Raw genomic sequence first — 13,271 nt, 5'->3', positions numbered from 1 at the left:
TCTGTTAATAATTTCTTGTAATATTTGGTGCCTTTCCTTGAAACCTCAGCTTCTGAAACCTAATGCATACACCAAAACCTCATCTTCACTTTAAGAAAAAAAACGTTTCTAGACTGGATTGCTGAGAGTTGCTAAAAATTAACACAACCCAGCACTAATTTTATTTTTAAATCATCTACCTTTACATCTACCTCCTCATGGCTTTTCACAGAATGAAGCTGAGTCGTGGTGCTTTGCGCCTGAAACTGACTGTATGGCCATAGACTCATACTTAGTTCTGCCCCATGCAGCTAGAGAACATCAAGACAAAACATGTTAGGAGATTGCTTGAGAGGTGGAAGGAGAGTTTTCTAAAGAAAACAAGAATCTCACATCAGGAAGTGACGTAGTAAGGAGGGCAGAAAAAGGTTGGAGGAGAGTCAAATATCCATCCCTAAAATGTATAGTTCTTGAGATCCTCTTGTGGTGAGATGTCAGGAGCAACAGCACAGTAGGAGAGCTGCTTTGGCATGGCCTGTGAGAGCTCTAGGTGTGTCAGGAGGGAATCTCTGAGCTACACTGTTAGAACTGATGGACACCATCCTCTGAGGAAGAAACTTTACACATCTTCAAAGGGATTAACTCTCCTTGCAATACAGTATGAGTCTATCTCCCTGTGTAACGAATATGCATCACTTGCTATTGCATCATGAAATTTCAGGGGGTTGCAAGTGAAAAATATTCCAGATGCAATTATATTCTTGTACAGTCCTTTGTTTTTCCCAACAAGCACAGTATTTGCCACACATACATTCCACAAAATCAGTAAACTAGTGCTCAGTATTGGCACCAATCTGCATGTACATTTAACTGAAATTTCTTTGTGGATTTGCAATATTCTCAGCTTGTCCTACAGGAGCAATGGCATGTGAATTATCTTTTAAAATACTCTCTATTACTGTTTACAAAAGCCAGGGGTACAGCACCATAAGAAGAGCTCTAAATCTTACTCTCCTAGTTGAAGTTAATGCACGTTTTCCCTTGAACTAACAAGAACATTACTCATAAAGAAAAGGAAAGGTGAGAAAGGAAGGTTAAAAGGGGCACTTGGTGCAAAATACCCTGTCTCCATGTCCAGAGTTTATCTTGAAGGGTTGTAGCAGAAGTAAAAGGTGGCAAGTGTATGGCTTGGAAGACTGATAGTAGACTAGAAAATCTTACCCTTACAGGTCACTAGCACAAATCCAGCCTTAAACAGAAACGACTTAAAATTTGTACTACCCCTCTTCTGACCTGATAGTTTGAGAGTTAAAACCATGAGCCTTTCAGATTTTATCCACTGGGAACGAAAAACTGATTATATAGTCAGGTACTATGTAGTATATATAATATGTATACTATATATACACACACTATATCTAAATTATATAATATATATACTATATATAATATATATACACTATATATACTATATATACTATATATACTACATATACAATAGTCAGGTACTATATAGTCAGGTACCTCTGAATGCTGATTATTTGAAAAGCTCCTTGAATGCAGAAGGAATCAGTTGAACAACAGGAAACTGTTTCTCCAATGTGTAGTTCCTTTTACCCAACTCTCTCCCAGCACCTGGAAGTGCTGTATCCCTGAGCTCCTGTTTCTCATGTCTCCTGTCACCTGTTTCCCCACAGACAGAAGAAACTTGGAAAAGCAACCACCAACCACTAGCCTGCCAGTTTGAGCCTTGCATGAGCTTTAGTTTCTGTTGTGACGCGGGTCTTCATTAAGGACAGGGGTTGATATTATTTCATTTATCTGGTTACATAAACAAGCATCATAGCATCATGCAACAACTAAAATAAGTGTATATTTATTGCCCCATCCTCTGCCTGAGGTTTAGCCCTGCTTATACCTATTAGTATTCACTGTGTCTCATGTATAGAGTTTGCTCTTCTCAGTGATGAGAACAGGTACTCACATAGCAAAGGATGCCATTGCTATTAGTTGCATAAAGAAAACCTGTCTGACAGTTTGTGTCTCCCTTAGGAATACTCACTAGCGGATTGTTACAAGATCAAATTTTAGACCCTGTAATTACAAGATGTATTTGTGCTTATTATATCCATAAACACAGGATACTATTTTTACACCTGGGAATGAAAATATTAAGAGAGCTCAGAGAGAATAGGAGCCAAATCTGAATTCGTAGTTACACACTTGGGCTCTGCCTGAGCTCTTATTGCAGTTGGACAAGGGGATGTCCTCACCAAGCCTGAGGGATCAACTGCAGGAGATTTGAAGAACCCTGCTTCTCTTTGGGATAAAGATCTTGATCCCCATTTGACAACTGCAATGCAAATAATATATTTTCTTCCTTACATGCAAAAGGTTTCAACACATACCTCAGATTTTCAAACAGGCACACACATGCATGGCAGTGACAGAGGTGAATCTCAGTGCATCCTGCCCTGAGTGCTCTGTTACATGTAAAAAACCATGTGTCCAGGTCTTCAGACAGACATCTGCTGATCAGCTGGCCCAAGGTAGCTCACTTTGCTTAAACCATCTTTGCTTCCACCTAATGCATCTCCCAGCGTGTGGAGAGGCTCAGTCTGTATTACACCCCGTAGCCAGGAGGTGGCTCTGTCTAGAAGACCGAGGAACCACGAGTTCTAAGGGGTCCTCAGTCATCCCAGCATTTTCCAATAGTGCTACCTAGCCAGAAAAGAATAAAATCTCTACTCTCTTTCACTATGGTTAATTATAATCTTATACACACACACACATATCCTTCACCTGCAGGTAGTGCTCTCACAACAAGTTAGTTGGCAGAGATACCTGTGCATCACTTTAGTTTCTCAACTTCTTAAATGCTTGAAATGTCTTTGTGCTCCGCATGAAGCAAAAAACCAGGAGAGGAACAAGCTCTCAATTTTCCCATTAGTACCTTCTCACATTTGCTAAAGATAATATAAACCCTCTGACAAAATCCTGTCTATACCAGCAGTGCCAGTCATTGGTGCTGGCTCCAGCACAGGCCAGCCGTGCCAGCCCATACTGTGCCGTAACTCATGGGCTGTCACCTCCCTTCTGACCTTCTTTGTTCTTGTGCCCATTCCCTGCCCCATCATCTTCATCTCAGGTAACAGGTTTTGAACTGATCGACTTAGAGTGGGCCAGAAACTTTGTTTTCAGTAAGCAAAACTGCACTGACAATTTTTTTGGGAAGGCTGTTACTGAAATCTAATCTGCTATGACTTCATATCTTGTGACTGAGGTTTTGAAGAAGCTGCAAGCTCCAACTGAGAAATTTACGACTGGTGAGGCATTTATAATGCTGCTTTTTGGCATGGATTTCTTCCTGTAGGCAGAGAATTTACGCTGTGGCATTTACCCTAGAAAGGAAATTCAAAACAAGGAGGTGCCCATGAGCCCACGGAGGAGGAGATTTGGCTCTCAGCCCTCTGCACTAGAGCAGGTTGCTCCAAGCCCCTGTGTCCAGCCCGGCCTTGAACACTGCCAGGGCTGGGGCAGCCACAGCTTCTCTGGGCACCCTGTGCCAGCACCTCACCACCTCCACAGTGGTGAGAAGCGCACAGGTCATTTCTTCCCTATATTCAGCTATACAGTGTCAGACACCTTACAGGAACTTAATTTTCTCTTTTGGAGCCTTCTATCCCTTCTGTGTAATTTGAGAGAGAAAGAAAAGTTATTAGTAAGGGCTTTCACACACGCGGAGTTTGACTGCATAAGCCTTGCTTCTTCAGCAAAGCAGGCTAAAGCCGGAATCACACAGGTTCACACCAGCTGAACCTACTGAGTTCTCTTTGTCATATGTCTAGCTGTATATATGTGTATATATATTATGTAATAGAAAATTGCATCCTTTATTTCAGCACCCTCCTTGTTTATATGATTAAGCTTTTATCTGGTAACAGATACCGGGCCCAATTTTCTAAGACTATGATTAGTAGTAAGCAGTGAAGTTGCTTGTTGGAAAGAATTGTCAGGGCAGAATTGAGCTGCTTAGCTGTTGCAACAGGCTTGTTCCCCCAGTGAATATTCCCTTTAGGAAAAGCAGTTTGTTTTGGTTAAGCTTAGGATGATTATTACATTTTGTGGTTATTTACCACTGACCATTTTCTAGATATTTAAGAAATAATCACTAGCAGAGATTTGATCCTTTTCCATGTGCAGAATCTGTTAAAGAAAATTGTTCCCTTTATAGTCAAAGCTAAATAGCTGATCTGACCTGTATTATTTTACATTATAAAGCCTGTTCCTCTGACTATGTTGTGCCTGATACAAGTGTATGGTAATACACTTTTATATTTTCTTGAAGGCTCATTTAGGGCTAGTAATAAATATTTGTTACTATTGCAGTTTTGTTGCTGAATTAAATACGATATGCTAAATATAGAGCTGTCTGTCTTTAAGGGGATTCCTGTCCATAATGCCATCAGTTCTGGTAATCCCTTATCCTTCTGCTCAGATTCCTGAGTGGGTCATTCTTACTCATGCTGTTACAGCCTAGTATTTAATTAGAAACTACTCCGTTATAGTTCCCTGTTCCCCATATAATTTTTTCCCCCACAGCTCTCTGATTTGGGGAACAGATTGGCATTTTAACATCCCACTAATGAAAAATATTGCTCACCCTGTCCTAATGGAATTCTGTCATCGTTCAGCTAGACTGAACCAAATGTTACTGTGCCATACCAAATTTTGCCTGTTGGGACTCCTTAGTTCCATTTGAAGAGGTCACAATTGTATAAACTGTGCAAGAGGATGTGGGTGCAAGCAGATGTGAACTCAGCTCACAAGCCAAACTGGGCAGACTGGTGGCAGATCCATGCCAGAAGCCATATAGCCGCATTAGCGTGGCTTTGCGTCCAAGCTCGTATGCAAAGGACTAATGTTGGCTGTATGGATTCCAGAGCAGGCCTGGCAGCTCAGAGCAAAGACAGAGCGAGTTCCTGTCTGTCTGGAGTTGTCTCTGCAGACGTAACCTAAATAACTTCACAGCAACAGTATATTCTTTAGGAGTTCAGGGCTTGGTTAAAAACATGCTGTGAGACAGACCATTAGTTTGGGTAAATTATGTGTGCACTGTTTTGCTTGCTGTCAGCTATAGATGGAACTGGTAATAGACCACAGACTGGAGATGATTTATCTGTTTTACTACTTAAGCTTACTATTTGTTAGGGATGAACAATTTGTCCCAAACACTCAGGCCAGTACTGAAATTTGCAATCTAAATCTCCTACCATGATTATAAATCAGTGCCTGACACGGTCAATATAATGCCTATTCAGAAGGAAAATACAGATCTCTAAAAGGCTATGAAATCTATCCATCTTCTTATTTATCATTAAATTTAAACCAAAAGGACAGCCCAGATGTATTCATGAAATAATACTGGGTTTATGTGAAAGGGAAGATGTGCAGTTCCACTGTTCCTGGTACTGAGAGATACTTTCTATGTTGTCTTGACAAATTCACAAAATTTAACTGAAGGCTGAATGGGAAAGGATAGATAACATAAGATTCTGGTCAGTTTTGGCTTGGTCTTTCCTGCTATATATGAGTTAAACTATTCCCTCTGGTCATTCTTTTGTAAATACCAGTCACTCTGTTGTTCTGCTTGTGCAGCTGCCAAACTGGGGCATAACCAAGTGTAATCAAATTTATGTACTGTAATATCTAGAGAGGTGTTGAGGAGCAGCTGCAAAATGCTGCCTATGGCTCTCTAAGGAGCCTGCTCACAGCAATGCTTTATAATGTACCAAAGCAGCTGTGTTTTCCCATAGAATTAAATTGCTCTTGAAAACACAGGGCTTTTTCTTCACGTTATTGGACTCTGAACTTTTCCCTCTCTTTCACCTGTATTACGTTGCCAATAAGAAAATATTGACACTCAGGAACAGGTCTCCCACAACAGAGGATGGTAAACCTTCTGCTGGGTTAGTATGGAAAAATCTGTGGGGTACCTAAATGGTAACGTAAAGTGTATATAATGTCCCATTTCTGAACTACCTGTCATGTGTATCACTCTAAAGTACTTAATGATAAAAGTACACTTCACCCCAGTGAGAACAAGCTGTTAGCCCTTTCCTAGGATATGCAACATACAGTCTTTATCGTGGAGAAAGTCAGTCTAGAGATAGGAGGTTTAAGGGGATGACTAGAGGGGATCAGTATATTTACTTTCAGAGTGAAAAAAGCAAAACTTTACTTGGACGAAACTGAAAGGGAAGGATTACCCGAGGGTAAGAAGAACTGGTCAGAGAGCAATTTCACATGACACGTTTATGATACTTGAAATTATCGATGTGGAAATTGTCTATTTTATTGTAGAACTGATGTCAGATTACCCCAAAAGCCCTCCAAAGGATGCTTTGAGATTGCTTGAGCTTGTAGAGGAAAATTTCATTCTGCCTTCTTAGGAAACCTGATTAAGAATCCCTCGTCCATGCTTCATCTTCTCAGAGGTTTCACTGCATTATCGTCTGTAGCATTATCAATGTTCTTAGCTGTGTTTAGGAATACGGAATCAAATGGTCAGATCCCACACTGTTTTCCAGTGTTTTCTTCTGAATGTGCAACCTGGAGGTCCAAACTGTTTCAATGAGAAATGTTGCAGAGTTATGCATGTTACAATCTGATGGCCCAACACAATACGAATTATATAGGCAGTGTCAGCAGGGATGTAGTGATGTGCAGTAGAAATCTATGGTCATGAAGTGAATGGGTTTGGAAAGCACTGAAGTGATTACAAATGGGGTATGAGCTGTTTGTGACCTGACAGAATTTTTCTGGAGTCCTCTAACAGCTCTAAAATACTTAGTGTGTCCCAAAAGAAACGGCAACAACATGTGAAGCTTGAGATGCTGGCTGGTTCCCTCTGTCTCCTTAGGACAGAAATGTGTATGAACAATAAACAGCTGAATAAATCTGACATTTGTTTATAATCCAAGTTTGTGTTTCAAATCCTTTTGGCCTTTTCCTAAGCTGAAAACACTTGAAAGAACTGACAGAACAGAAAATCAAGTATTGCTAAGATTCTTGGCTCTTCCCACAGATGTGAAGCTGCACATCCGTATTTAACAGATAATTTGTTTTCTGTTTGCATCCTGACCTTTGAATATAGGAGATGCTTTAATTTTTTTAATCAGAACAGCTGAAGTCAACAAGCCAGCCTGAGTTCTGCCTGAGCTATACTACAGTGTCTCAGATCTCCTTTATCAGTCAGTGATCAAAGGTTGCTTTCATCTGGCATTAATAGATAGATTGCAGTAGCCCCGTTGGGCTGTTTGGGAGGAAGCAGTGGCAGAACAGCCGGTGGACATTGATCTTCACTGTGTGCTGTACAAAGTCCTGTATTGCTAACATTAGTTCATAAAACCAGATTTCCTATTGCACACTAAGAAAATGCAATGCATAATGTGAGTTCCTGGCAGGACTTTTGCTATCTATGCCAGTTTATCATTAACAGGTACTAGTGTTGGATATAAGGAAAAGGAGATCTCAACATTTTGGGTAAAAAATAAAACTCTTACTATTTTATAAAGCATTGTTTAAAAAACAGAATCTCAGAAAGCTGCATCTTGTGATGTACTAGGAATGTAGATTTGGTTTCTTTTGTAGATTTCAATTTCTTTTCCAGCAGCTTAGCTGTAAAACTAAATACAATCACTGCAAACACTGTATTGCAGACAGCGAGATTTTCTAACATAGTGCTCATTGTTTGCAGATCAAAAGCCAGATTTCCCATCATTCCTGGCACCTTGGAGCTATTTTATGTAGTAAAATAGCTATATACTGAGGCTCTGAAAAGTTAATTCACATTTCAAGTGCTATTTATGACTGATCATCTAACCATAGAGAAACTGCTGCAACAGTCCTATTTGTAAAACAGCTATCTCTTTTTGTATTTGGAGTTTTTTTTTTTTTGAGTGTAGACATCATTTATATTAAGATATCTAAACTTTAAAAATTCTGTTTGCTATTACTTGATTTTCAAAGGAGATGAACCTTAGTAGCCCCTTGGATCTTCAGGAGGATTCTAGACTTCTCATCTCCTTTGAAAATCAGGCTGTAATACTGTGAAACTTCTAATAATACATTACATTGGGGATCATTCCCTGACTACCAGTGATCATGACAGCTCCTTAATTGTGTTCAGATCAGCAGAAGCCTGTTAGTACACCAGCAGACTGCAAAACTACTGGAGTCTGAGTAGAATTCACAGAGAGCTGAGGTGCCATTTATTGCCTGTCTGGACTGTGCACAAACATACACATAAAGAGTGTTCATCTAAACAAATGGGCCACCCTTCTACAAGTGCCAGATCCAGCTTAGTTCAGGGTGTGAGCATGGATTATTGCAGGAGTTTATCCTGTCCTTAGACAAATGGTGCCACGCACATGAGAGGCCCTAGTATCACTTAAAAGTGGGTGAGTGGCACTGGAAGTTAAGATTGGCACCAGCTTCCAACCAAGATGCTGCAAGGTGATTGTAATATGTATTCAGGTACAGATCAACAGATGTGCTAACTACCTGTTTGTGCATGTATGGGCAGGAGGATTTTTTTTCCTGTGCAGTGTGATATGACATCTGGAGATGAAAAAGCAAAACTTAACATATCACTGTTAAGTAAGGGCAGACCACGTAGGGTGAAGCAGAGACAGGGACAGGCTACAGTCCTTGCAGCAGTACCACTATCACTCTGGCACGTGATGAGAGCAGCAGGCTTCTCTATCACAGCCGTAGCAGTGTCTTGCTGTGTAGGTATTCTGTCATGTTAGAGCAAAAGAATATCCTGGAAAAAAAATATCCTGCTGAAATAATTTCAACTGCACTGGGGGCTAAGAGCAAAATCAAGAATCAAACTATAGAAAGAGCCAGAGGAAGTTTCTTATCTCTTTCTCTCAGTACTGTGAAGAATCTTACTTTCTTTGTTGCAAACTGTTACTCCATAAATGGTACCTCCATGGAAGTGAAGCAGCCTGTCATGAAAGCACATGTAGATGGGCATGGATGAGGAAAAGTCTGATGGTCCACTGCAATACAGAGATCACTTCAGGCATACCTCTCTTCACTGTAAATTATTTGTCTTTAAAGAAACTGCCTTCATTTCTGTTTCCTTGTTTGTAAAATGGAGATACTGCCTTCCTGTGTGATAGTAGGTTATATTAGTAAAGCATTTTAAGATGATTAAATGGCTTGTGCTGTGGAAATGGAGATTATTACCACGTTGAAACTTGAAGGCACTGACCTTGACAAAAAGGTAAGCGACAGCCTGCCAGCATGATCAAGCAGCATTAGTGAAGCCAGCACTTCACTTTTATGATGCTCAACTGTAACATAATCATCTCTAATGTAGCTGTTAGAGGAGCTTCCCAGCCTCACTGGGAGAACTTGCTTAGGAAGGTCTTTTCCATGGCATGCCATTACAAAATGAGAATGCAAAGGGAGGGTACGGAACGAATGACAACACACATGATTCTAGGAACAACTGTTGGTGGTTAATACTTGACCATTACTTCTTGACAGGATTAATGTCTTTCTAATCACACTAATCCCTTCTGATAACTTTATCCATAATCCATCTATTTCAAAGCAACATCCAGATGGCTTCTGGTGGAGAGGAAGTCAAAGTAAACATGCAGAATGGGGTCTTAGCAGCAGCTTCTTGTATTTTCCCTTTCTGGGGATATAGGTTTTGATCTCGAGACAGGTCAAAAAATGCACTTGTATCAGAGAGCAACAGAAATAAACTAGAGCAGTGCAGAGAAGATAGAAAATTGTGGTTTTCTTTGTAAATAAAATACTTCATAAGTACTCTGATGCTCATCAGTGACAGCCAGAACAAGCCCAGAGGTGCTCATAAGGGTTTAGCTACTTGTTTGCATGGGACTAATTCGATTTCCACGTTACTGAAAGAATTCCCTTCCTCATTACTTCAAAATTGCTATAGTAGTTTTGGGGGATTTATGCAGATTTCTCTCAAAGCAGAATGAAACTCACTGCTTATTAGTTTCCTCAGTTTGTACTATTACCAATAGTTTAAACAACCTAGTAACTGACTGTACATTTTTAATAAGTCACATATAATAATAATTCCTGGAGTTGCCAAAGTCTTCCTGCTCCCTTCTACTTTCCACTTGACAGCTTAATCTAGGTTTCATTAGATCCTGGCTTCACTCTTCACTTTCCTCTCTCAACAAGGACCCCATAAAGAAATAATTTATTCTAATCTTTCATAAACCACATGGAAACTGTGCCAAAAAAAGAAACAAACTTTAATCAAGCCATCCTGGACAAAATAGTGTAGCTAGGATTTTTATTTTACTAACAATCAGCAATGAAACAATGTAAGTCTTAGTGAAATGGTTGTCTTAAATATCTGTCCAACTAAAATGCTGCGAATAAAGAAATCTATTTTATTATTTGCCATATCCAGCTTTTCATCAAAATGCTGCTATTTGGTTTACCGGCTTTCTGACTTTCTTTCTCCAACAAAAATGTGGCTAGATAGTTCAGAGAAGAGACAAGACAGATTTGGCTGCATCAAAGCAATTTATTTCACAGCAAACAAAGCAGAGTAGATTTAGAATTACCTAAGTCCCAGTAAAAGAGCCAGATATCTTTTACATGTTAAGAATACAAAGCTGAACCTTAGAAAGATATTGAGGAGCATCGGGTTTTCATTGTGTACAGATCCTCAGGTTATCAAAACACAGCTTTGAAGAGGCTTGAAAGCCACAGGCATGTAAGGACCATGGGGCAGATCTTTACACAGATGTACAGCAGTTACAATTTTGGAGGCTATTCTTCAAACCATGTATAGTCTGTGAGAATAAACAATTGCATCCAAGATAAACAAGGTAGAATTAAGAAAAAATGAAGCAGAAGAAAAATGGAGGAGATAGAGGTCATGGGGCCATTATGGTGTCTGTTATTATATCCAGCACCAGATATTTCACAGCAAAGTGCAAGAAACCTCTTAAATCATAGGGAACCAGAGATTTCACTTGGATCCTGCACTACAAGATTTAATATCTCATCCAAAAGTCCTTAACACATATTTTGGAAGCCTTAGGATTGAGATAATTTTTTTTCTATACAAAGTAAGAAATGGTCCCTGAACATGAAATTACACCTTTGTGGATTTTTTTCTCCTCCAGACTGATTAAATGAATGAGATGCACTGTAATGATTCAGAAAAGCTGCAGATTGTTTTTCATTGTCTTAATCCTGTTTTGTCCATTTGAGCATTAGAACATGTTATGGAAGCAATGCATGAATCATATGTGTAGAAGCTATTTAGCTACATAGTAAGTAAAATTATTTTGATCTATGAATCAAATATCTGACCTGTTATTTCAAGCCTAACCAGATTCTGAGGCTTGTCGAGAATTAAAGGTGCACTGGTTTTCATTCCGTTGTGTTTCATGAGAGTCTAGTAGTGGATGGCATGGGAACATCTTTGATGAAGCTTGGGAAACTGTCGGGGAGGTTTTCATGTGTCTGAGAATATCTGATTAAAAATAAATTTAAAGGGAAAACCTAATAATACAGTGAACTTAAGTTAAACCATCTGGAAGCTTATTCCTCCTGGCTTCCCTATTCCCTAGGAAATAAGAAAAGTACTATTTCTTGTCATGCTTTGGCTACATTATGTGAATGTTAGAGCTCTAGAGATCAACAGTGAGGGACTCCTCTGATGTGCTGTGATATACTTCATGCAATAACTATGATAATCAGTATGTCTCTTAATCTTTATGTCTCCTGTCCTGTTCCCTCTGGCATCAAACATAAAGTCAAATGAAAAATAGTTTATGACTGATTACTGTGACATATTAAAGTTAAAATGTTAAAGGCATTTCTTTCTGAAAATGATTCTTAGCAATTGCTTAAAATGATATGACCAATGTTATTCCACAGCTTTTGGAGAATTGCTTCCACTGGTCCCTTCTTAAAACTGAGCATTGCAGGCCATGAAATACAGAGGGCTTTGTCTGAACCCAGACCTTTGTTCATCCTGTCACACCACAGTTACCCCTGTTGCAGCTCCATAGTTAATTACTTTTGAGGACTTTCTCATCACAGCATGAACCAAGCATGACTTTATCTGGTGACAGGATAATCTCATTACAGATGATGATCTTGTTAATGAATATCCCCAAGACAGAACAATCTCATTATTAGCCCCCTCAGGATTTGTCACCTAAGAGCCAAGGTATGATTAGATCCTAGCTGCACATCCTCCTCCCAGATCCTAAACGTCCCAACATCTTGAGACTAAGGTAGCACCCCCAAAGGCACATGCACCACTGAACATATTTAATTAGGATTTTGTCCCTAAGTACTTCTGGACATACTTCTCAGGTGAACAATCAAGACAGTTCAAGTGCTATGTGCAGGGTTCACCTGTCTGTTGTTCTGTAGAACAAACACAACACAGTGGCATCAAGGACAACAAAATCAGTGTGGTTTTACCGTATTGATAATGGCCTTGGGGCAGTACAGGGAAGAGAAGTGCACTGCCTGGCTCCTCTGGTAGTGCCCTCTCCACTCTGCATGGTGTCCTATCTAAAGTTACAGATCTGCTAGTCAATGGTCAGGCCTTCATACCACTGGTGTCCGTTTCTCTGCATAATATGTCTATAAAGAACACTGAAAATGATTACCATGAAAAACATCCAGCTAGTTAAAAACCAACCTCATTCTTATTTTCCCTTGTTTTTTCTGGGAGGGTTAGGGGAGCGGTGGAACAGTGCTCAAGTCTGATACAATATCGGTATCTTTGGACATCCGTGAGCTGTTGAACTGGCTCAATGGCCTGTGAAACCTCAGCCTGCGAGAAGAGTTCAGTCCTAGAAATCTAATAACAACACAGAAGTTGTTTTACAGAAAACTAACACATTAATTTGAGATAAATGTATTTGACTCAACTGTCATATTAGAAGAAATGTTTTAGAATATTTATTCTTCTGTATGGACCCATCCAAAGGCAATGCCAAGGAACTATGTATCATTGCTGCTACTGGTTTTTAATACGTAGTGCTGTGTTTGCACATGGTGCTTTACGGACATGTAGAAAGGTGGAATTTTTATCAAATAAAATGATAAAACAGAGGGAAGAACAATGGTTATAAATGTGAGAGTTAAGGAGATGTTAATTTTCTAAATGATCTATATTACAATGCAACCAATGTTTCCGCTTGCTCCTACAGAGTTAACAAAACCCATGCTAGATGAGAGATTGGCAATGCAGAAAA

The 13,271-nt window shown here is 39.6% G+C and overlaps 1 protein-coding gene across 1 annotated transcript in view; it reads left to right on the top strand.

Moving 5' to 3' along the window:
• Positions 1-13,271, top strand: part of SLC1A7 (solute carrier family 1 member 7) — a 53,428-nt gene that overhangs the window by 2,260 nt on the left and 37,897 nt on the right. The gene's annotated exons all lie outside the window — the stretch shown is intronic.

The sequence above is a fragment of the Strigops habroptila genome, chromosome 8, assembly GCF_004027225.2.
Source record: "Strigops habroptila isolate Jane chromosome 8, bStrHab1.2.pri, whole genome shotgun sequence".
In the NCBI taxonomy this organism is placed as follows: domain Eukaryota; kingdom Metazoa; phylum Chordata; class Aves; order Psittaciformes; family Psittacidae; genus Strigops; species Strigops habroptila.
Note: the sequence above shows the minus strand (reverse complement) of the source record. Positions and strands in the feature narration are given on the sequence as shown.